We start from the raw sequence: 21,931 nt of genomic DNA, 5'->3' as shown, positions 1-21,931 counted from the left end.
CAAAGTAGTGCATAAGAAAAGATACGGTGGTCAAGGAATGCCACATTGCAAAACTAAAAGAGTATATTCCCCTTAATACATTAAACATTTATCGTTACAAAAGTCTAGTGGCTTACAATAAATGCCTAGAAATGTTGCCATTATTAATTTTTAACTTGGTATTCATGAACTACAATGCACTTAAATATCAAAACACATTCAAGAAACTTTTGAAAATGTATTGTCTTAAAAATCCCTAAAATAAGTATGAAATTTGGTTGATGAGGTCCAATCGATGTGTATATGTGCAAAAGCAACATTCTAATTTTGTTCACAAAAGTTACTAATAAACAGCAGGAATGTCAATGATCAAACTGGACGAATATACAGTATATCCTCACTTTAATGTCATTTATAATTTGTCCTTGAATTCTCCACCATACTTTTCATAACTCTGTTTGCACGAGTTGCACGTGAATGCTGTCATTCACGTAAAAAAACGGGGTCAAATAGGTTGTAAATGCAATATCATCTAAACGTAATTAATGGATTATGCAGTTCAAGATAAACTTTATCTCATAACGTAACGAACATGTATAATGTTGTAACAACAACTTACTTACACTGATTTAAGTAGCAGTCGGTTTATAAGTGACTTTATTGATTCATTTTGTGTTTTGTTATTGTTGTCAAAAAGTACAACGGAAGTGCCTCACAACTGAAGCGGAAACCAGTTTGATGCGCAAAGTAGTCCACTGTAAGTAATATTATCTGACAAATGTCCACAGAAATTAATAATTTTCTAATATTAAAGACGAATATCTGAATAGGATTCATTATTTGATAAGAAATTATAATCATCGACATGTTTTTTTTTAAAATCGTACACGTGCTGACACCTAAGTTGTCCCCCGTTGTTTATTAGAGTTACCTTTCGCCCGGGCCCAGTAATACATTTGCAGTGAATCGCCGAGAAGTCGTGGGAAAATTAAAAACCATGTAAACAAACTAAAATTAACCACCATTTCAAGATGAATTTCAAGTGATCGACATTATGCATTTAACCCGCCTGACCTGTGTAGCATCTTAGATATCTGTTCTAAGGTATTCATTGTGTAGAATGTCATGTTATGCCCTTGCAATGCTAATCCTACTCTGATTTTTTTGTTTACATTTTTTATCAATGAGAAATATGGCGTCCATCCCGAGATGAACAGACGTGGCGTTAAATTTTTACATGTTTAAGCAAACCTGGTGTGTTAGAAAGAAAATCTCATCCCTTCAACATTATTTGGAACACTGTAATTGTAAAAAACCTGTATTTTCCTTATACAAAAGCTTAATATTTTGTGTTGAATGTACTTTCACAAAGACCTCTGTTTTCCTATTACATTCATAGTACCACATCCTTATCCACAAAATACTGAATATTACAGGTGTCCATCAGTATTATATCAGTTTAGGAATATGTTTTTTATTTTCCCACCATCGATTTCTTGAATATGCACCCCTTCCGCATTGCCATATGAACTGTGAATGTAGCAATATGCGTCCCCCTAAATTATTTTTTCTATACAATTTGATTTATTTTATCAATCATGATATATAAATAACTTCATTTCTTATTAAACTATAAAGAGTATATAGTTTGAACAGGTAAATAACGGACACAAATATTGTTATATGTTATATTAAAATAGTTTTTTGAATGAAAATTCGCAGTGTAACATGTCTGTCGCTGATTTACAGCTATCTTTGCAAAATCAATGAAATAACGAAAAATTGTCGATAGTTAACTAAAATATTTAACTTGTGTACTCCAAAGGCATGAAACAACTAAATTAAAAACAAATCTGATTATATTTGGGAACATCAGACGTGGGGACATTTTTACTGTCCAAGTTGCTCCTCTATCTGTAAAATGGACGATTAAATACTTTTCATTCACTGACGTTTTTTTTTTACATATACACTGATTTAGTCTATAGGGGATAGCTTTATTTTACATTTGATGACATATGAAAAATAACACAACAAGCAAATATTTAAAATGTATGTCAGAATGTCTGTGTGCATGCCAGTAAAAGAATGATATGAAAATTTATACAATAATTCAAGTCTAAATATAAAATTTATCAATCTATCCTCTATACCCTAAAATCCGCTATACCCTAAAGCACTGTACACTGCATGGTGACTTTATCTTATGAATTAAGATTTTACAAATGGAAGTGTTCTTTTCCAGACGTCTAGCCTGTGTTCTAGCCATCTGGTAACCGGATGCCTAGACTGTCAACTAGCCGTTCGGTAATCAGTATCTTTAGAAAAGTATAAGTAAGTAAATTATTTATAGAGGGTAGTTAAAAAAAAAGTATAAAATACACAGAATGGCAACAGGAGATAATCTCGCGTAAGCTCGTGTCACCGCGTTATCTTATTGAAGTGTTTGCTGACTTGATCACTCGTGATAAAATCAACAGACGCTTATTAAAGTATTACACTGGCGATACGGCCGGCAAGTAATAAACTGTATCGGGTCCAATATTCAAACGACAACTGTTGATTTTTCCGACTTCCAATCATTCCTTCCCCGTGTAGAAAATACTAATGATATTTAAAAAAACACCGTTACCATTATAAACAAACGATCTGATAGAAAGTTTTTCATGACGCAAATTTTTATCCTTCTGCTGTACTTCTGTTTCATACACCGGTAAAACGAGATCTCATTCAGTTTCCATGTGATGTTGGCGAGATTTGCTCTATATGTAGTAGGGTAGAGTATAAGGGTGCACTTATACTTCCTTGCTTATTATAATTGAGCTAGCTTTTATAGCGACGTGGTAGAGTGTCCGCCTTAGGTGTGAGAGGTCCCGGGTTCGGTTTCCAGTCAGGCTTGAAGTATTTTCAGCCTGTTACATTTGGCGCCCAAGGTAAATAACTCACGAGTAGATATGAATGGACACCTTGGAACGTCCAACAGAGGTTCAAACTCCTGGAATTCAAGGACAAATTCTAAAATGGAGGGGGTGTATGTAGTAGGGTAGAGTATAAGGGTGCACTTATACTTCCTTGCTATTGAGCTAGCTTTTATAGCGACGTGGTAGAGTGTCCGCCTTAGGTGTGAGAGGTCCCGGGTTCGATTCCTGGTCAGGCTTGAAGTACTTTCAGCCTGTTACATATATGCCTTTCAAGTTGCCGATCTATTTATTTTTATGTTTTATAGCTTTTTGGCTGATGCTAATCTTCCATGAGGCCCTCTCAAGAAGAAAACACATGTATATACAGAACATAATGCATAATAAACATGAGTACATTGAAAATACAAAGGCATACATATAAAAATACATATCAGAAAACAGTATTAAAAAGGAAATATTTTGTGTAATTTTCATCCAGTTGAGACATGATGATTTAAAGCATTGTAATGAACGAGCAGATTTAACTTCTAAAGGTAAAAAATTCCAAATAATTGGACCAGAATTATAGCATAGTACTTTTAAAAAATTCTGTGCGCGTATTTGGTATACAAAAATTCTTGTTTGTGCTTGATTTCAAAGTGAAAGAAGTATCATTATTGGGGTTTTTGCATGTACTTTTCACAAATGTAGTTGGGAATTACTTGTGATTTTATACTGTACATAAAACCATACATGTGATCTCCCGCGCGGGAGGGTCAAAATCCCGATTTTTTCACCTTGCCTCCCGTCTCCCGACCAAAACCATATTTCTCCCGCTTTTCAAAAAAAAAACAAAAAAAAAAAACAGTATTATGACTGGGTTGATAATTACCGAGGAGTGCCAAACATGTTTGCACAGTAAATCAAAGTGTCACCGACTGTTGTGTATTATACATGTTTGACACACATGTAGCTGGAGGAAAGAGTTGTTTTTCACAGGTGAATTATTAATTGTTTGTTTTGATAAGGGATTAGACAAGCAGGGCATTTTCCACCTGTCTCACGGGGCCGAATATCTGCCCATTCTCAATGCCAATTAAGGGGACGTATATTGCTACATTCACAGTTCATACAGCAATGCGGAAGGGGTGCATATTCAAGAAATCGATGGTGGGAAAATAAAAAACATATTCCTAAACTGATATAATACTGATGGACACCTGTAATATTCAGTATTTTGTGGATAAGGATGTGGTACTATGAATGTAATATGAAAACAGAGGTCTTTGTGAAAGTACATTCAACACAAAATATTAAGCTTTTGTATAAGGAAAATACAGGTTTTTTACAATAACAGTGTTCCAAATAATGTTGAAGGGATGAGATTTTCTTTCTAACACACCAGGTTTGCTTAAACATGTAAAAATTTAACGCCACGTCTGTTAATCTCTGGATGGACGCCATATTTCTCATTGATAAAAAATGTAAACAAAAAAGTCAGAGTGGGATTAGCATTGCAAGGGCATAACATGACATTCTACACAATGAATACCTTAGAAAAGATATCTAAGATGCTACACAGGTCAGGCGGGTTAAATGCATAATGTCGATCACTTGAAATTCATCTTGAAAAGGTGGTTAATTTTACTTTGTTTACATGGTTTTTAATTTTCCCACGACTTCTCGGCGATTCACTGCAAATGTATTACTGCGCCTGACGAAAGGTAACTCTAATAAACAACGGGAGACAACTTAGGTGTCAGCACGTGTACGATTTTTAAAAAACATGTCGATGATTATAATTTCTTATCAAATAATGAATCCTATTCAGACATTCGTCTTTAATATGAGAAAATTATTAATTTCTGTGGACATTTGTCAAAAAATATTACTTACAGTGGACTACTTAGCGCATCAAACTGGTTTCCGCTTCAGTTGTGAGGCACTTCCGTTATACTTTTGACAACAATAACAAAACACAAAATGAATCAATAAAGTCACTTATAAACCGACTGCTACTTAAATCAGTGTAAGTAAAGTTGTTGTTACAACATTATACATGTTCGTTACGTTATGAGATAAAGTTTATCTTGAACTGCATAATCCATTAATTACGTTTAGATGATATTGCATTTACAACTTATTTGACCCCGTTTTTTACGTGAATGACAGCATTCTCGTGCAACTCGTGCAAACAGAGTTATGAAAAGTATGGTGGAGAATTCAAGGACAAATTATAAATGACATTAAAGTGCGGATAACTGTATATTCGTCCAGTTTTGATCATTGACATTCCAGCTGTGTATTAGTAACTTTTGTGAACAAGATTAGAATGTTGCTTTTCCACATATACACATTGATTGGACCTCTCAACCAAATTTCATACCTTATTTTAGGGATTTTTAAGACAATACATTTTCAAAAGTTTGTTGAATGTGTTTTGATATTTAAGTGCATTGTAGTTCATGAATACCAAGTTAAAAATTAATAATGGCAACATTTCTAGGCCTTTATTGTAAGCCACTAGACTTCTGTAACGATAAATGTTTAATGTATTAAGGGGAATATACTCTTATAGTTTTAGAATGTGCATTCCTTGACCACCGTATCTTTTCTTATGCACTACTTTGTAAACAAACTAAATAATGAGTTTTAGCTCACATATGCGAAATGAAAAGCAAGACAGTGAACTTATTTCACATTCTTGCTTTAAATTAGAATCTGTAGGACATTGATAAATGTTTGGACAAAGTGAAGCACTATTATTTTCGCACCAAAAAGTCTTAATTGTTGACTTTGAATGTACACAAGAAGTCTTATGTAATTCAACAATAACTTTCTTATTTCAGTTTTTCTCATTTTTATTTTAGTGAGCAATCCTTTGTGTACTTATAACAGTTGAAACAGTATTCATTTCATTTACCAAAACCTTGTACTTTTTTGCAGGTAAATTTTATAATACCCCACCCACTTTTTTCTAATTTCAAAGTATGCGTCCCCTTAAGCTCCATTTTTTACCAATTTGAAGCAAAAAACTCCCAGCTATAAGAAATAATTCCCAACTGAAATGTATTTTGATTATTCAAAGAAAAATTTTGCTCGGTAATAAAATCACATAAATAATTGTTGGAAAAACCAACCCATTACTATTTTTAGAACAGGAGTGTTATTTCCCCTTATGGAGTTACGCCATTTTCTTCCAATGTTTACCAAATTAATTTGCTACTAAATCGGACATATTTCATTGAAAATTGGATGAAAACACACACTCATTTATTTGATAACATCAATCTACATTATTTTGGTAAGGGTAAATACATGTTGATGCATTTCTGTTTTCTATTTTTCATGTCAAAATCATCAGTATTTTTATACGAAAGTGGGTGGGGTAAGGAATTTACATAATTTATGAGTTGTGTTCAGACCAATTTAGAACTTCGTTTTTTTTTTAAGTCCTCGAGTAGAATAATGTTAATGCACGTTCACCACCATTTCAGACCTAAATTGAGACTTATTTCTACAAATTTAATCTGTTAAGAAAGTTTAAAGTTAGAACAAGAGAGAGCTTCTGTAAGATAGCATGCTCGACTTTTCTCAGTGATTGACTCTGAATTAAAGCTTTGCCAGTAAAAGGGGCAATTAAAGCTTTGCCAGTAAAAGGGGCATAATAGTCAATAGCTTTGAATGTAACAGAGATATTAGACATTATATAAAACTTTAACAAAAAAAAAAAAATGAAGTTAAAGAGTGGCATAACTCTGTCAAAATTTTAATCAAGAGTTATGAGGATTGTTTCTTCTGGTGTAGACTTATATACATTATTTTATGGCCAAAAATGTTGTATTTTGTCTCAAAGTTATGTGTCCGCGCGCTTAATTTATGTCGATAAAAAACCTCCAGTTTTGAGACCCCAACTCCAGCTGAAAAATGGCAAACCTCCAGTTTTGGGATTCTGAACTTATCACATGTATGCATAAAACATGTCTTTTTATAAAAAAGTCACTGATCAAGTGTACTGGTAATAAATTGATTTAATTTATCCTATTTTGTTGGCAAAACATGGCAATATTTACCTTTACACAAATACTAGGCTTAAATCAGACCGAAATTTGATATTTTTAAATTTCTGCTTCTCAACAACAGGACTGGTTAGGAAGCGGAGGTGTGTCAAAATTAATATGATAGATGCATAGAAATGACATTTTAAAAAACAAATTCTTATTTATTGTGATCATGTTTAGGGCATGCCATAAGCATACTAAAAAGGGATTTTTTTTATAATTTCTCATTACCAAGTATTCTGAGTCAACACGTTATCTTTACATTATCTTTGAAACTTCTATTTGTCAAACATTTCTCGGGACAACAGCAACAACAACACAACTGAAACGCTTTTAAACAATGAACTTAACTTTACATCGGCATTTTAACACAAATATTGATTCTATAATCATTTGTAGGTTAGCAACTTATTATCTAAATTAAAGTACTATATCTTCTCAGAAACATAGATAGTTCATAAATGAATTGATTACCGGATGGCTAAAAAAAAACTAGCAGATAGGCTAGGCGTCCAGTTACTGGATGGCTAGACACTTCCTTTACAAATTATTCTGTTTCTTCAGAAAACATGGCCGACCTGGGGTGTGGTCACTTTTCCCTATATGTATGTTCTCTTAGTATCCCATCATATGTCAGCATTCCTCCAACGTCTCCCCTCACACTCCCTCCCCCCAACACACACACTCACATTACTTGCCTGTATTTATTTTAATAGTAGAAATTTTCAAATATTCTTCTCCCCTCCACCCACACCCACCTCCCAAACACACACATTACCTACCTGTATTTAATAGAAAATTTTCAAATATTCTTGTCGTAAAACACTGGCACAACTTAAAAAAAAGTCACAGACATTTTCCTTGCATAACCATTTACCATAATTGTTCAAACAAGCAGGGTAACTCAGGTGAGTGATGTAGGGCCCTCTTGTTTTAGTACATTAACTTCAGCAATCCCAGTGTGAAGCATCAGCAGATTTTCACCAAATTAACGTGAAACATTCTTTTGTGAAGCATTCTTGGATTTGTTCAAATTATGTCCCGTGGGTCAAAACTGATATCTTTATTTGGGCACTTACTAAATTTCTAAAATCTTCAAAAGCTTTAAGGCCTAAAGCAAATAAGGGTACATTTTAGTGAAGCAAAAAATAAAGTTAGTATGAAAGAACAATCTTTGTACAAATATATATTAACAGTTGACTTTTTTGATAAGGCAGTCTTAAACTATCTATGTTTTAAATTTCAGGCAAATCGGTTGATCGGCTAAAAATTTATGAACATTTGAAGTTACAGAATTTCTCCAAAAATAGCTATTTTTGTGTGACATAATTTTTTTTGTTTTTAATATTTCATTTAGAAAATATTCTGTATCAACTGTTTTACACATTTACCATGTTTATACAATGTGCTGACCATAAACCTATAAAAGTTAACTACTGAAATATTCAGATTTAGTTTCAAAAATTTTTTTGAAAATATTTTGGAAAGTACCCAAATGAAGCCAAACATCTTAATTTATACCTTTCTCACATATATATATGTTAAAACAAAATAAGTTAACATATTAAAAAATAAAATGTTCTTTTTGATAGCTAATACAATATACTTTAATACAAACATTTCAGTTTTTACATACATTTGCATGTCATTGCACATTAAGTATCCTTTTATGCTTGTTTTTTGTCCCAACCCTAACGGTTTAACAGTCAACTTGTTCCTTTGTATGCAGAATGTTGTTTTAATGAGTCTCCATACCTGTCTTGTCTCATCATGTTCCTTAAGGCTTATTGTTTGCACTAATATTTCAGTTATGGCTGTGTTTCTACTATACCCACTATCAGGGCATCCTTGATTTTGTCCCAACCCTAACACTTTTTTGTCCCAACCCTAACATGCTTTTTTTAACTTGTTTACTGTAACAGGATTAATGATAAAGTGTTTTAGAGACATTATTTACAACAAACATATTCAAGCTTTTTCATATAAAATTTCACTTCAATGTTCTTTTACAAGTCCTTCTACTTTTTCGCATCATACAAGCTGAAATTTCAGGAAAGGAAAAGTCAAGTACATGAAATGACAAAAATAAGGAGTGTTTCTGATATTAAACTAAATCTAGTTAATCCTAACTATAACTTGTTAAAACAGTGCATTTCAATATGTTTATTTAAGAATATAGCCTTTAGTAAGTCACTTTCAGCCTTACAGACAGTGCTGTTAGGGTTGGGACACTTTTTTTGGCTTTAATGACAGCTGCTGAATTAATGGTGTGTTTTCAAAGCCAGAAAGGAGTATTAAGTATTAAAACTGAAATTAACTAAGTTAACATGGCAAAAGAAATCATTTGGCAAAGAAAGTAAAAGTAAAAGCAAATCAAAGGCTGTGGCATATGTAAAATTCAAAGACAATGAAATTGAAATGAGCCGAAAATAATGTACAGTAAACTCTGCTTATTACGAACTCCTTGGGGACCTTTCAAATGTGCTCCTTACATCCTGAGTTAGTTATATCCACATAACAAATGATTTCCTTATAAATGTATGATATATGTATACTGAAAAAAGGAATACATCAAACAAGAATTATCAAGTCAAATATGACAAGATTGGTGACCATCAATTTCAAATTTATTTTCCAATGTTGTAGTTTTATAATTCCCTCTCCGTATCTGTTTTTTATTTATGAGCAAGTAACTGAACACAGTGGCTGTCTTAATTATACAAATTCAAGAAAGTTGATTTTATCTTACATATCTTAGCTAGAAAAAAACATCTTGTGAACTCAAACCATTTTACCTTCACAATCAATCTGTTTTCTGGTTACATGGTAAGGCAGTTATATCCTTGAAAAGAGTTTATCTACATACATTATATAATTGCTCACTTTTATTAAGAATCAAATTTTATTCACACAAGTACTGCAGAAAGTTATATGTATTTTTTGAGTATTTTATTTGTCATAAAAATATGAATGCAGGCAATTTTCATCTATGCAAGACTGGCAGAGAAAAATATGATGCAGATGACAAAAGAAAAATCCAAAAACAATTAACATAATCTTTTCAAATATTGATACTAAAGAGTATATCATATAGATCTTTATAAACACATGTACAATATTGTCCAGTCTTCATGTTCTGACAGAAATATTCTGTTCCTTATATCTAAAGATTTGTTCTAACTGTTTACATGACTGTACATTAAATAAAAAAAGTATTAGGACCAGGCCAACAAATATAATTTATTAGTTATATCCAAAGCTGTATAACCAGTGTTTACCGTAAAATCTAAGAAAGTACATATATTGTTTACATTTTGGTATTGACAATACCTTTGAGATCAGTGAATAAGACCAGACATTGTTACAGTTTGCAAGTTTTTAGTTCTCATTTGTTGAACATAAAGCACTATGTCCCAACCCTAATGCTATAAAGGCAATTATCTTCATAAAAAAGTGTGAAAAATGAATACTGGTGGTACTAATAACTATACTAAAGTATGTTTTAAATTTTGCATTGTTATGTTCGTAAGTTATGCTGATACTTTTATTCATTCGTGACATTTCTTAAAGCTAATGAAAACGGTTCATTTTAAAACTTCTTTGTAGTGTAAGATTCCTGACAAGAAAGATCATTTTTGGCAACTTACTTTGAATAAGACTTATTAAGGAACATTTCACCGTAAGCTGTGAAACAATATTACTGTACAATAAATGCTTTAGATAAATCCAACCACTTAAAAGCAGCATTTTTACGTTACTGAAAAATGTCCCAACCCTAACATTTTTTGAAGAATCCCTCATTTTGTGATTTGTTTTAGAAAGGTAAAGTGGAGAATATATTTTGACTGCTGTATTGATTGACTGTTCCCCCATGGTTATGTTAGAGACACTAAAATGTGAACAACAGTGTTTTAAGCCTTTTGTTATTAGTAAACTTAAAACATTTGATATTTTCTTGATAAATACATGAAGCAGTAATAAATCAAAATCAGGTCCAGACTGTAACATTCTTTCGTGTTTGTTGATTTAAGTTTCCCAGCATTATGTGAATACGATTAGTTCTGATGAAATCTAATTACTAATAGCACTAGTCATTACATAAATTCACATGTACATAGAATGTTCCAACCCTAACGGTTAGATGACAAAATACTGGCTAATTTCAGAAACTAATATCTTTTGGGTGGTTCATATTAGAATAATGAAACTTGACACATACATAGATGTTGCACTGTTTTATGTGTTAAGCTGTCAGTTTTTATTCTACTTCTCCATAGTCAGTCAAAATGAAATTTCTATTTCTCATTATTGACTTTCTCCTATTCATTTTCTGAAATATTCTGAAAAAAAAATACTGGAGAGCAAACATGGCACATGTAAAACACAGAAATCCATTTGTTCAAATCATATGCACCCTAGAATAAGTGTATTTGCTGTCAATCATCACTCACTTTGTGAGCTTTTTCAATGTAACTTTACCAATTAGTCTTTAATTTTTGTATTATCTTGACAATATCCTTGTTGTTTTTTTTTCAAAACGGTCTATTACTTTTCTAAAACCTAACATTTTTTATAAACTTTGATGGTTTTGCTATAAAATGAAACTGAAAAAAGTTAATTTAAAGACAATAATTTTTTTGACAAAATGTCACACTTTATTTGCTTTAGGCCTTAATTGATATTTTGTATGTAGTTTATAAGTCACAGGGTAATTGGCACATAAGTGGACACCTCTAGATGCTACTGATATTCAGTAATTCACTGCTGAAATTGGCTAAACACCAGCACTTTTCATTCTGGCACAGATGTTCTCAGAGAAGCTTTTGCAAGCATTTTCATGATTAATCAGGGTTAAATGTACAGAATACCGTGGGCTTAGCGCAAAACGGTTGTAACTTATATGAAATAAAGAAGGAGTTACAACCGTTTTGCACTAAGCCCGCGATACACTGTTTGTTAATGTGACACATTGTAGAATAGGACAGTAACTTTTTACGTGGGGAGTACTCTAAAAGCATATACAAGTATTTTCGCTAGGTCAAAATTTAGCAAATAAGAAATATTGAGTATGTTAATTTTCATGGTTTTATATTCACAAGATTGTAAAAGAGTTAACCTACTTGTTTCAGCCTTTTGATAAGTAGGGTGTCCGTAGAAGTTACATATCATAAAGCATTACAATCCCTTTTACTGAGAGCATTTTTTCACTGGCACTAAAAGAATGTGCCCAATGAAAAAAATGGCCGATAAAAAGTAGGGGAAACTTCCCATTATGGAAAACAATTTGTTGGTTTTTCCCTACTTCCTGAATGGGAAATTTGATATATATGTACAAAATGTATTAAATATAGTAACTTTCTGCCGGTTCGGGAACCAAAATCACACTTTATTTACTTGTTTATTTTGAAAAGCTGGTGCAAAAGACTATACATGGTATTATTAAATAAGATACACCATTGTGAACCTGAGAGATTTGTCTAAATTTCTACTGTTCAAAATTTTTTTTAAATGTACTAACAAAATGTAGATTCAGCTTTTTGGATTTCTGTAGCAGTTGAAATAATACGTTTTACTTTTTTCTGTTCTAGGTTTCTTTTTCTTTCCAGGGACTTTGTTCAGTTTTGTTTATATCAGCTCTTACATAATATGAAAACACTTTGAAACAGTAAATTGACTTTCCCACAAATTTACATGCAATATCATGTAAGTTACATAATATTATCTCAGTTTCCCAATTTCCAATTTGGGAAACTTTGAAATGTTGAATGAAAATTTTGTTTATTTAAGGACATTTTTAGCTCACCTGAGCACAAAGTGCTAAGGTGAAGTATTGTGGTCAGTCATTGTCCGGGGTCTGTCGTCGTCAACATTTCCCTTGTGGACATTCTAGAGGCCACAGTTGTGACCAAGTTCTTATGAAACCTGGTCAGAATGTTTTTCTTGATGATATCTAGGGTAAAGTTGAATCTGGGTCATGTGGGGTCAAAAACTAGGTCACCTGGTCAAATCAAAGGAAAAGCTTGTGAACACTCTTGAGGCCATAGTTGTGACTCAATCTTCACGAAACTTAGTCAGAATGTTTGTCTTGATGATCTCTAGGTCAAGATTGAAACTGGGTGATGTGGGGTCAAAAACTAGGTCAGTAGGCCAGATCTTAGGGAAAGCTTGTGAATCCCTTTTACTGAGAGCATTTTTTCACAGGTACTAAAAGAACGTGCTCATTGGCCGATAAAAAGCTTTTCTTAAACAGTAGGGAAAATTCCCATTACGGGAAACAATCTATTGGGTTTTCCCTACTTCCTTAATGGAAAACTTGGTATATATACTAAATATAGTAACTTTCTTCCAGTTTGGGGACCAAAATCTAACTTTTTTACTTGTTTGTTTTGAAAGGTTTGGTTCAAAAGACTATACATGGTATCATTAAATAAAATACACCATTATGAATCTGAGATATTGGCCTAAATTTCTACCGTTCAAAATTTTTTTAGAAGTACTAACAAATATTTTATTTAACTTTTTGGATTTCTGTGGCAATTGAAATATACATTTTACATTTTTCTCTTCTAGGTTTACCGTCGTTTATATGACTAAAAAACTGTTGAAAAAGACGTTAAACCCAAACACACACACACTCTTCTAGGTTTCTTTCCTTCCTCTTTCCAGGGACTTTTTTCAATTTTGTTCGTCAACATTTCCCATGTGAACATTCTAGAGGCCACAGTTGTGACCCAGTCTTTATGAAACCTGGTCAGAATGTTTTTCTTGATGATATCTAGGGTAAGGTTGAATCTGGGTCATGTGGGGTCAAAAACTAGGTCACCTGGTCAAATCAAAGGAAAAGCTTGTGAACACTCTAGAGGCCATAGTTATGACTCAATCTTCACGAAACTTAGTCAGAATGTTTGTCTTGATGATCTCTAGGTCAAGATTGAAACTGGGTGATGTACATGATATGAAAACATTTCAGTTAATTGACTTCCCACAAATTTACATGCAATTTAATGTAAATTATATATATCTCAGTTTCCCGATTTCTAATTCGGGAAACTTTGAAATATAGAAATTCAAAAGTTAAATAAAAATTTTATTAGGACATTTAAAAAAAGTTGAAGCCTGCCTGCTTAGCTCAGTAGGTAAGAGCGTTGGTCTATGGATCGCGGGGTCGTGAGTTCAAACCTCGGGCGGGGCATATGTTCTTTGTGAATATTTGATAAACGACACTGTGTCTGAAATCATTAGTCCTTCACCTCTGATTCATGTGGGGAAGTTGGCAGTTACTTGCGGAGAACAGGTTTGTACTGGTACAGAATCCAGGAGCACTGGTTAGGTTAAACTGCCTGATTTTACATGACTGAAATACTGTTGAAAAACGGCGTTGAACCCAAAACAAACAAACAAAAAAAGTTGAAAGGTACAAATTTAGAAAAATATCTCCGCTCACATTTGTGTGTTTTGCTTAATGATACCTTGTATATGTTTATAGGTCTTCAGAAAGTAACAAAGAAAAAATAGTGATTTTGCTTTGCGAACAGGAAATTAATTACTATATAGTATCAAGTTTCCTGTTCAGGAAGTAGGAAAAACCCCGTAGATTGTTTCCCAAATAGGCAATTTCCACTTTGCAGATTTAACACTAAATTTGGTCTGCAACATGATCTTGCATGGATCTCTGTCAAGGTGTTAAATGGATCTGGCTGACTACATTTAGGGGACTCACATAGAGAAAGAACAGAAATTCATTTATGAATCACTTCATGGATTTTCACCAAACTTGGGTCAGATACATTAATGTATAGACCATTATTAGCATTATCATACAAAAAGCAAACCATTTATCTGGTATAACGTTTTAGGTAGTTTGCGTATATAGTAGTTATGGGATAGTTTAAAAAAGCTACTGTCTGTGGAAATTAATTAAATAGAGAATAAAGTGGACAGATATTTAAATGTCTTGCTCTTAAATATAAATTGTAAAGATCAGAGCAAAAGTTATAGGGCATGATCTTGACACAACTTCAGATGAAAAAGATTGTATTGAACATTTGGTTAGAAACTTCACAAAGACGTTATTGGTATTCTATTTATTTTAGAGCTTGAATATCTACTTCTCTATAGAAATCAGGTTTTATCCAACCTTTTGCACTTTTAAACCATTTACAGTCGCTCCCATTAAGTTTAATTTAAACGATTTCATGTATGGTAACATTTCAAAATGTCATTAGAAAATAGAGATTTTATACGTTGATTTTTTTTGTTATAGGTACATTTTATATACTGAAAAGGAGCTGTTGGCAAGTTTTATGGAAATTTCTTCATATACTACAACTGGTAAGTCGTTGTTGTTTCTAAGCTGCACAAATTTTAACTATTTACTATATAAAATTCAGGTTTATCAGTGATGTCATTTTTACTCTCTGAATAAAATATTCTGCCAGAATAATTCACCCAGGTTTAAATGAATAAATAATCCGGAGGAATGTTTTAAAGTTTTTAAGTACCAATCTTCTATATTACATACTTTTCCAAGTATTTTAATTCGTTTTGTAGTCGTGTTGTGTTGTGTACCTCTGTCAGATTCTGAAATCCAGATGCATGGTTTATTGTCTTATTTTTGTCATTTTTGGGCAGAGTTATGACCAAATTCCCTGCAGTGATTACTTCCCCTTACGGTACATTAAATCACTGCAATCGGTTAACAGAACAGAACAGAACAGAACAGAACAGTTTGTTTTTAAAATTGCATTATTTGCATCTAGATGGTTCAAATAACAAATTGAAGTGATTTTTGTCAAAAAGATTAGATAAATAAATAATTTCTGGTAAGAGAACTGCCATTTTGCAGTGTCATGTGACTTTCCAATCGTCACATGGTATCTTGTGAATGCAGTGGTTATAATGAATGCAAGAGAAGATAACCACTGTGAGGAGCTTGAGTAATGGCCATGAAGTGGCTTAAATTTCAATTTTGAGTAACATTATTATGTTTAAATATGATTGTGTCATACTTGTATTATGTTTTAAGAGCTTTATATAGGCTGAGTAATTTTTTCATGTCACTGTTATTTTGTTGTTTGGTATATAGTCAACAGCGACAGTCATCTTAATGTTTAGCATTCATGATACATAGCTGATTTAGATTTTATATATCTGAACCTGCCTTAGCTACCTGTATTAAGCAACCACCTGTCTTGTGCAGCCAGTCAGCTCACTTCCCAAATTAACTGTTTGTTCTAATTTCAACTTCTGCCTTAAGCAGCCACACTGATTTGCTCCCTCGACTCCTGCTAATCAGCTGGTTACATTGTATAGCTATAATGCTTGTGAATAAAAGTGAAAGTAAAAACATCTTGAGTATTGCCACAGATGAAACGTTTTGTTAATTTCTGATTGTATATTTAATTACTTTAAATACTTCAAATGAATAATTCAACCAAAACATAATTAGCAGTCTGATTTCTCAGTATAATCTGGCTATATTTAATGCCCTAGTAGTTGGTGTAACGTGTCTGAAGGTTGAGTATGCTTGAACAAGTCTTAAAGTTTCAATCCAAAACTAGTGACAAACTTTGCAATCTGTAGCCATAACATGAATGTTCCTCATGATGAGACGACTTGTCATGCGCAACACCCAGAACCCTAGCTGAAAGGTCAAGGTCACACTTGGAGATCAAAGGACAGTGGGACATTTTTCCTGTCCGTTGTATAACTTTGTCATGTGAAACAGGTTTTGAATATTACTTGGCACAAATGTTCACCACTATGAGACAGAGTGTCATGCGCAAAAACCTGGCCCCTAGGTTGAAGGTCAAGGTCACACATAGAGGCCAAAGGTCAGATACAAGAATTACTTTGTCTGGAACATTTCTTCTTCATGCATGGAGGGATTTTGATGTAAATTGGCATAAATGTTCACTTACATGAGACAGATTGTTTTGTGCAAGAACCAGGTCCCTAGGTCTAAGGTCAAGGTCACACTTAGAGGTCAAATGCCAAATTTAAGAATGACTTTGGAGCATTAATCTACCTGTTAGAGTTGTCAAAGATTTGCATTGACATGAAAATATTTCGCCAAAATTCATTAGAAATGCAAGTTCATAAAATTATTATTACCTCCCTTTGTCTATCTTGGTTGCACAACCAAGATAAATTGAAAATTAATTAATCCCGTAGCTACATGTTGTTTCAAAATTTTCCTTTTGTGTCAGGTAGTTGGTTTAAATATATTTTATTTATAAGACTTAAAAGTCATTACATGAATAATATAAACAACATAAATAAGGGAATTAGACAGAAAGCTAATTAGCTTACGGTTGTCCTTTCCCTGGAGTATTTCTTCTTTATGCATGGAGGGATTTTAATGTAACTTGGCACAAATGTTCACCACCATGAGGCACCCTTGTTTTTTAGAATTATGTCCCTTTGTTTTACTATAAATAGCTTATATTGTACCTTATTTGGACTTCAACCAAGTTTTAATGGGAGTCTATGAGAAAAATTTTCATAAATTTTTTCCCTACAGAAAAATGATGGAAAATAATTTCACACAGCTTTTAGTTTTCATACTGTCTTTCATTTGTGTCAATATTTTATTCATCATTTCATATATTTAATCTTTAGAAAATAATCATTCTTACCAGTTTTATCAGTTTATCAGCCATTTATTAAAGGATTGTTATTATGCGTCTATATGCTCGATTCAGGTTTTATTCTATGTTTTACAGATAGTTGACAGGACATGTAACATCATCATTTCTGATATTTCATATGTGCAGAACCACCTTAAGACTTCAGCATTACCTACGTCTTGTCTCGCACAAATAGATCTATATACTAGAATTTGGCCTTGAAATGTTTCACCGCTTTTGTCAAAAAAATCGAACACCATTATATTGCAAAATTGCACTTATATCTTCAATTTAAATATCTTAAATTGAAAGACTAAATGTTTATATTTGGTATTAAAGGTGTACTTGACACTATCTGCTACTGTTAGTTTAAGGTAATAGATTGATTTATACTTCTCCATGTACAAATATTTATAAATATTTTACTGGTTGTCGTGCAAGCTTTGCCTGTTGTTCTGTAACCAATATAAAATAACTTATTAGCATAATATTGTAATTTAAAAAATATTTATAATGTTGTAGGACTAATAATTTACATTATCTGCCTCAAATGGCGTATTTGTTTTAAATAATGGCGTATTTGTTTTAAAATTAAAGTAAGAATGGTTTTAAAAAATACAGTGATAACTCGACTTAAGTTACTTAAAGGGGACAGACCCCAAGATTTTTGTCAGTTTTTACAAAATTCAGAAGTCTGAAATAAATCATAAAAACAGCCAAACATCTGCCAATATTCACAGACTTTAGTCAAGAAATCGCAGGCTTTTTTTGTAAATTGTACAAATGATATCACTTGAAATATTTAAAAATGCTTTTTCTGTATAAAAAATGGCGTTTGATAGCTCAAAACATCCAAAAGTTTGTTGGAATTTGTCAAATTTATTCTACAAATTGCAGTCTTGATTTGGCAGATTATGTAAAATAGAATCACTTATTGTCTTGTTGTAAAATCTACTTTCGTCTGTATGATACATGTTTTTGAAAACAAAAGTACCAGTACCTTATATAAAGCATTGTGGTAGTTGATATTAGTGTATTTATTTGAATTTTAACTACATCATTCCACAGTCCTGTTCACACTCATCAATGATTGCAATATAAAAATGTGTTTGTTCTGTTAAGAAACTTCAAAGTTGCACCTTTGATCAGTACAATTCTCAGCTGTTCGCTGTTAATTAGATGCCAGGCACTGTAAACTCAGATTTAAAAAAAATCTTTTCATTTTAATTTTTATTGTAAGACTTGTTTATAAGACTCTTGCTCTCTCCCCACCCCACACCGGAATTTGAAATATGACCCAGTAAAATGTGTCTTATGCGCAAACATAAACTGTAATTATTACAATGTAAGCTATTATACTGGGATATAACAGTATGCAGAGAACTTTGGAGCATTAAAATACAGGTATTATGCAATGGTGCATGCGTCTGTCCGTGTGTCTGTCATAATTCCTGTCAGGAGCATTAAAGGTATTGACGTTAAACTTGGTATGTACTAATAAACTTTGATAATGTGGCAGGTGAGTCCAATAAGTCCAGGGGTGTTCAAAGATAATCCGTCATAGATCTATTGCAAAGCAATTATTGGATTTACCTGTATTGGACAATAAACAGTGTCAATTGTATTCAGGTCAACTGCCACATTATCAAAGTTTATTAGTAGGTAAGATGATGTCCAGAGCACTTGTACCAGCTCTGTAGGTCAAAGGTCAAGGTCACAAATTGAGCTTAAAGGTCAGAACTGTCTATATTTTGTGTCCAGAGCATAACTTTATTACCATTCAAAATATAGACCTCAAACTTGGCATAGGTGGGTAGGTGTTGAGCATAGGTATCGGATCTGTAGACCAAAGGTCAAGGTCAGAATTTGAGTTCGAAGTCCAAAATTGTCTATCATATGTTGTGTCAGGAGCATATTATTACTTACTAACCATTCAAGGTATTGACTTCAAACTTGACATGTAGATAGGTAGTGATGAGACGATGTACAGAGAACATGAACCTGGTCTGTAGGTTTAAGGTCAAGGTCACAAATTGAGCTCAAACGTTTTGATGTAGGTAGGTGGTGATGAGACAATGTGCAGAGAGCATGAACCAGGATGGTAGGTCAAAGGTCAAGGTCACAGCAAGGTCAAATCTTCCCATTATATTCTTTAAATAACTTAAAATATATCTTTTATTGGGCAGATCCCTTTTTAGCTCACCTGAACCAAAGGCTCGTGGTGAGCTTTTGTGACGGCTCAATGTCCGTAATCCATCGTGTGTCGTGCTTCGTCCGTCGTGTGTCGTGTGTCCATCAACATTTTCTAAAAAAATCTTCTTCTTGAAAACTTACTGGGCAGAATTACACCAAACTTCACAGGAATGATCCTTGGGTGGCCCCCTTTAAAAATTGTTCAAAGAATTGAATTCCATGCAGAACTCTGGTTGCCATAGCAACCAAAAGGGAAAGCTTTAAAAGTCTTCTTGTCCAAAACCGCAAGGCCTAGAGGCTTGATATTTGGCATGTAACATCATCTTATGGTCCTCTATCAAGGTTATTCAGATTGTGCCCCTGGGGTGAAAAGAGGCCCCGTCCCGGGGGTCACAAGTTTTACATAGACTTATACAGTAAAAAAACTTTTAAAACTCTTCCTGTCTAAAACCACAAGACCTAGGCCTTTGATATTTTGTATGTAGCATTGCCTTATGGTCCTCTACCAAAATTGTTCAAATTATGCCTCTGGGGTGAAAAGAGGCCCAGCCCCGGGGGGTCTCAGGTTTTACATAGACTTAGAAAAAAAAACTTTAAAACTCTTCTTGCCTGAAACTGCAAGGCCTATGCCTTTGATATTAAGTATGTTGCCTTTCCTAGTGTTTCTCTGCAAAAATTGTTTAAATTATGTCCCTAGGGTGAAAAGAGGCCCTGCCCTGGGGGTACCAAGTTTAACATAGATTTATATAGGGAAAAAAATAAAGATCTTCTTGTCTGAAAGTTCAAGGCCTAGGCCTTTTATATTTGATATGTAGCATTGTCTGATGGATCTCAAACAAGTTTGTTAAAATTATTCCCCTTTGGTGAAAAGAGGCCCCGCCCTGGGGGTCACTTGTTATAATTATGAGTTATATAGGAAAAAATACTTCAAAAATTACCAGATCATATTTCCTAGACTGTTTAATTATAATTACCTGATGATCCCAAGTGATTAGAGATCACTTGACTGTGACCTTGACCTACTGACCTACTTTCTTGTTTTTTAAGAAACAGCCTTGAAATTTGGATGACATGTACAATTTTACACACCGATCTTAAAACTGACTTTCAATTACATGAATGTGACCTACTGACCTGCATTCTTAATATTTCAGCATCAGTTTGCCATTTGAAACATGTGGCTCATATTACTCAGGTGAGCGATTCAGGGTCACCATGACCCTCTTGTTTGTGGACTTACAATTTTTTATAGAATTACTTCCCTTTTTTTGCTACTATAAATAGCTTACTTTGTAACTTTTTCATTACTGGCCGTAGGGGAATTCTGAGATGACGTTTCTGTGTTACATGGATGCTGCATCAGAATTTAAATTTTGCTCCCATCTTCCTCTGATATAACCCTTCAGGTTTTTTAAATTCTTTCAAAAGTTTTCTTCTTATCTGTTTGAACTGAAGTAAGAGCTATGATATCACTTAAATAAATTAATCCATTTTCAATAATTGAATGTTATTTATATACTTTTTCAGCCTTCTAATGCATGACAGAGGACAGTCAAGATCAAAGGTAGGCCACATTTTTATTGTTAAAAAATGTTCATAGATGGCAATTAAAATGCAGTTGGTACATTTTGATCCTACCTGTGCGAAAATGGAACAGGAAATCCTTAAGTCAGGATATACTGGGACAATTGTCCTGTCTTCAGGAAATCCCAGGAATTCCTGATGTCAGGAAATTTCAGGAAACCCCAGGATATGTAATTGAATACCTTGTAAACAAGATTTGAAATTCTCTTTTGTCGGAAATACAGTTAAAAAATTGAATGTTAAATTTCAATAGTATATACAGTAAGAATATAAGGATTATCATTTCCAAATACATGTATGAAAAGATATTTTGTAGTTAAAAAGTATATATCATGTACATTGAAACAATACAATCTGTCATAGCAGAAATATTTTCTTGGCACATCATAAATCAGCTCAAATATGTGCACTCTAGACTCTTGCACTCATGGCAAAAGAAAATACTACATTTAGTCTAGAATCATCAAATTATGAGCTTCTTATTGAGCAAAAAGCTCATTCTAGGATCTGTTCACTAGAGTGAAACTGTCTTTGATTAGACATGTACAGATAACCTAAACTGTACTAACACATTTCACTTTTTAAT

General features: G+C 33.0%; 1 protein-coding gene across 1 annotated transcript in view; it reads left to right on the top strand.

Annotated features, from left to right (window-relative positions):
- LOC123545749 (uncharacterized) overlaps positions 1-21,931 on the top strand; it is a 97,509-nt gene that overhangs the window by 4,524 nt on the left and 71,054 nt on the right. Inside the window, exons 2-3 of the mRNA XM_045332059.2 lie at positions 15,204-15,271; positions 21,289-21,325. The gene's annotated coding sequence lies outside the window, so the exon portion shown is untranslated. The remainder of the gene's footprint in view (positions 1-15,203; positions 15,272-21,288; positions 21,326-21,931) is intronic.

This window comes from Mercenaria mercenaria, chromosome 15 (genome assembly GCF_021730395.1).
Source record: "Mercenaria mercenaria strain notata chromosome 15, MADL_Memer_1, whole genome shotgun sequence".
In the NCBI taxonomy this organism is placed as follows: domain Eukaryota; kingdom Metazoa; phylum Mollusca; class Bivalvia; order Venerida; family Veneridae; genus Mercenaria; species Mercenaria mercenaria.
The sequence above is the reverse complement of the archived record's forward strand: the minus strand, read 5'-3'. Positions and strand labels throughout refer to the sequence as shown.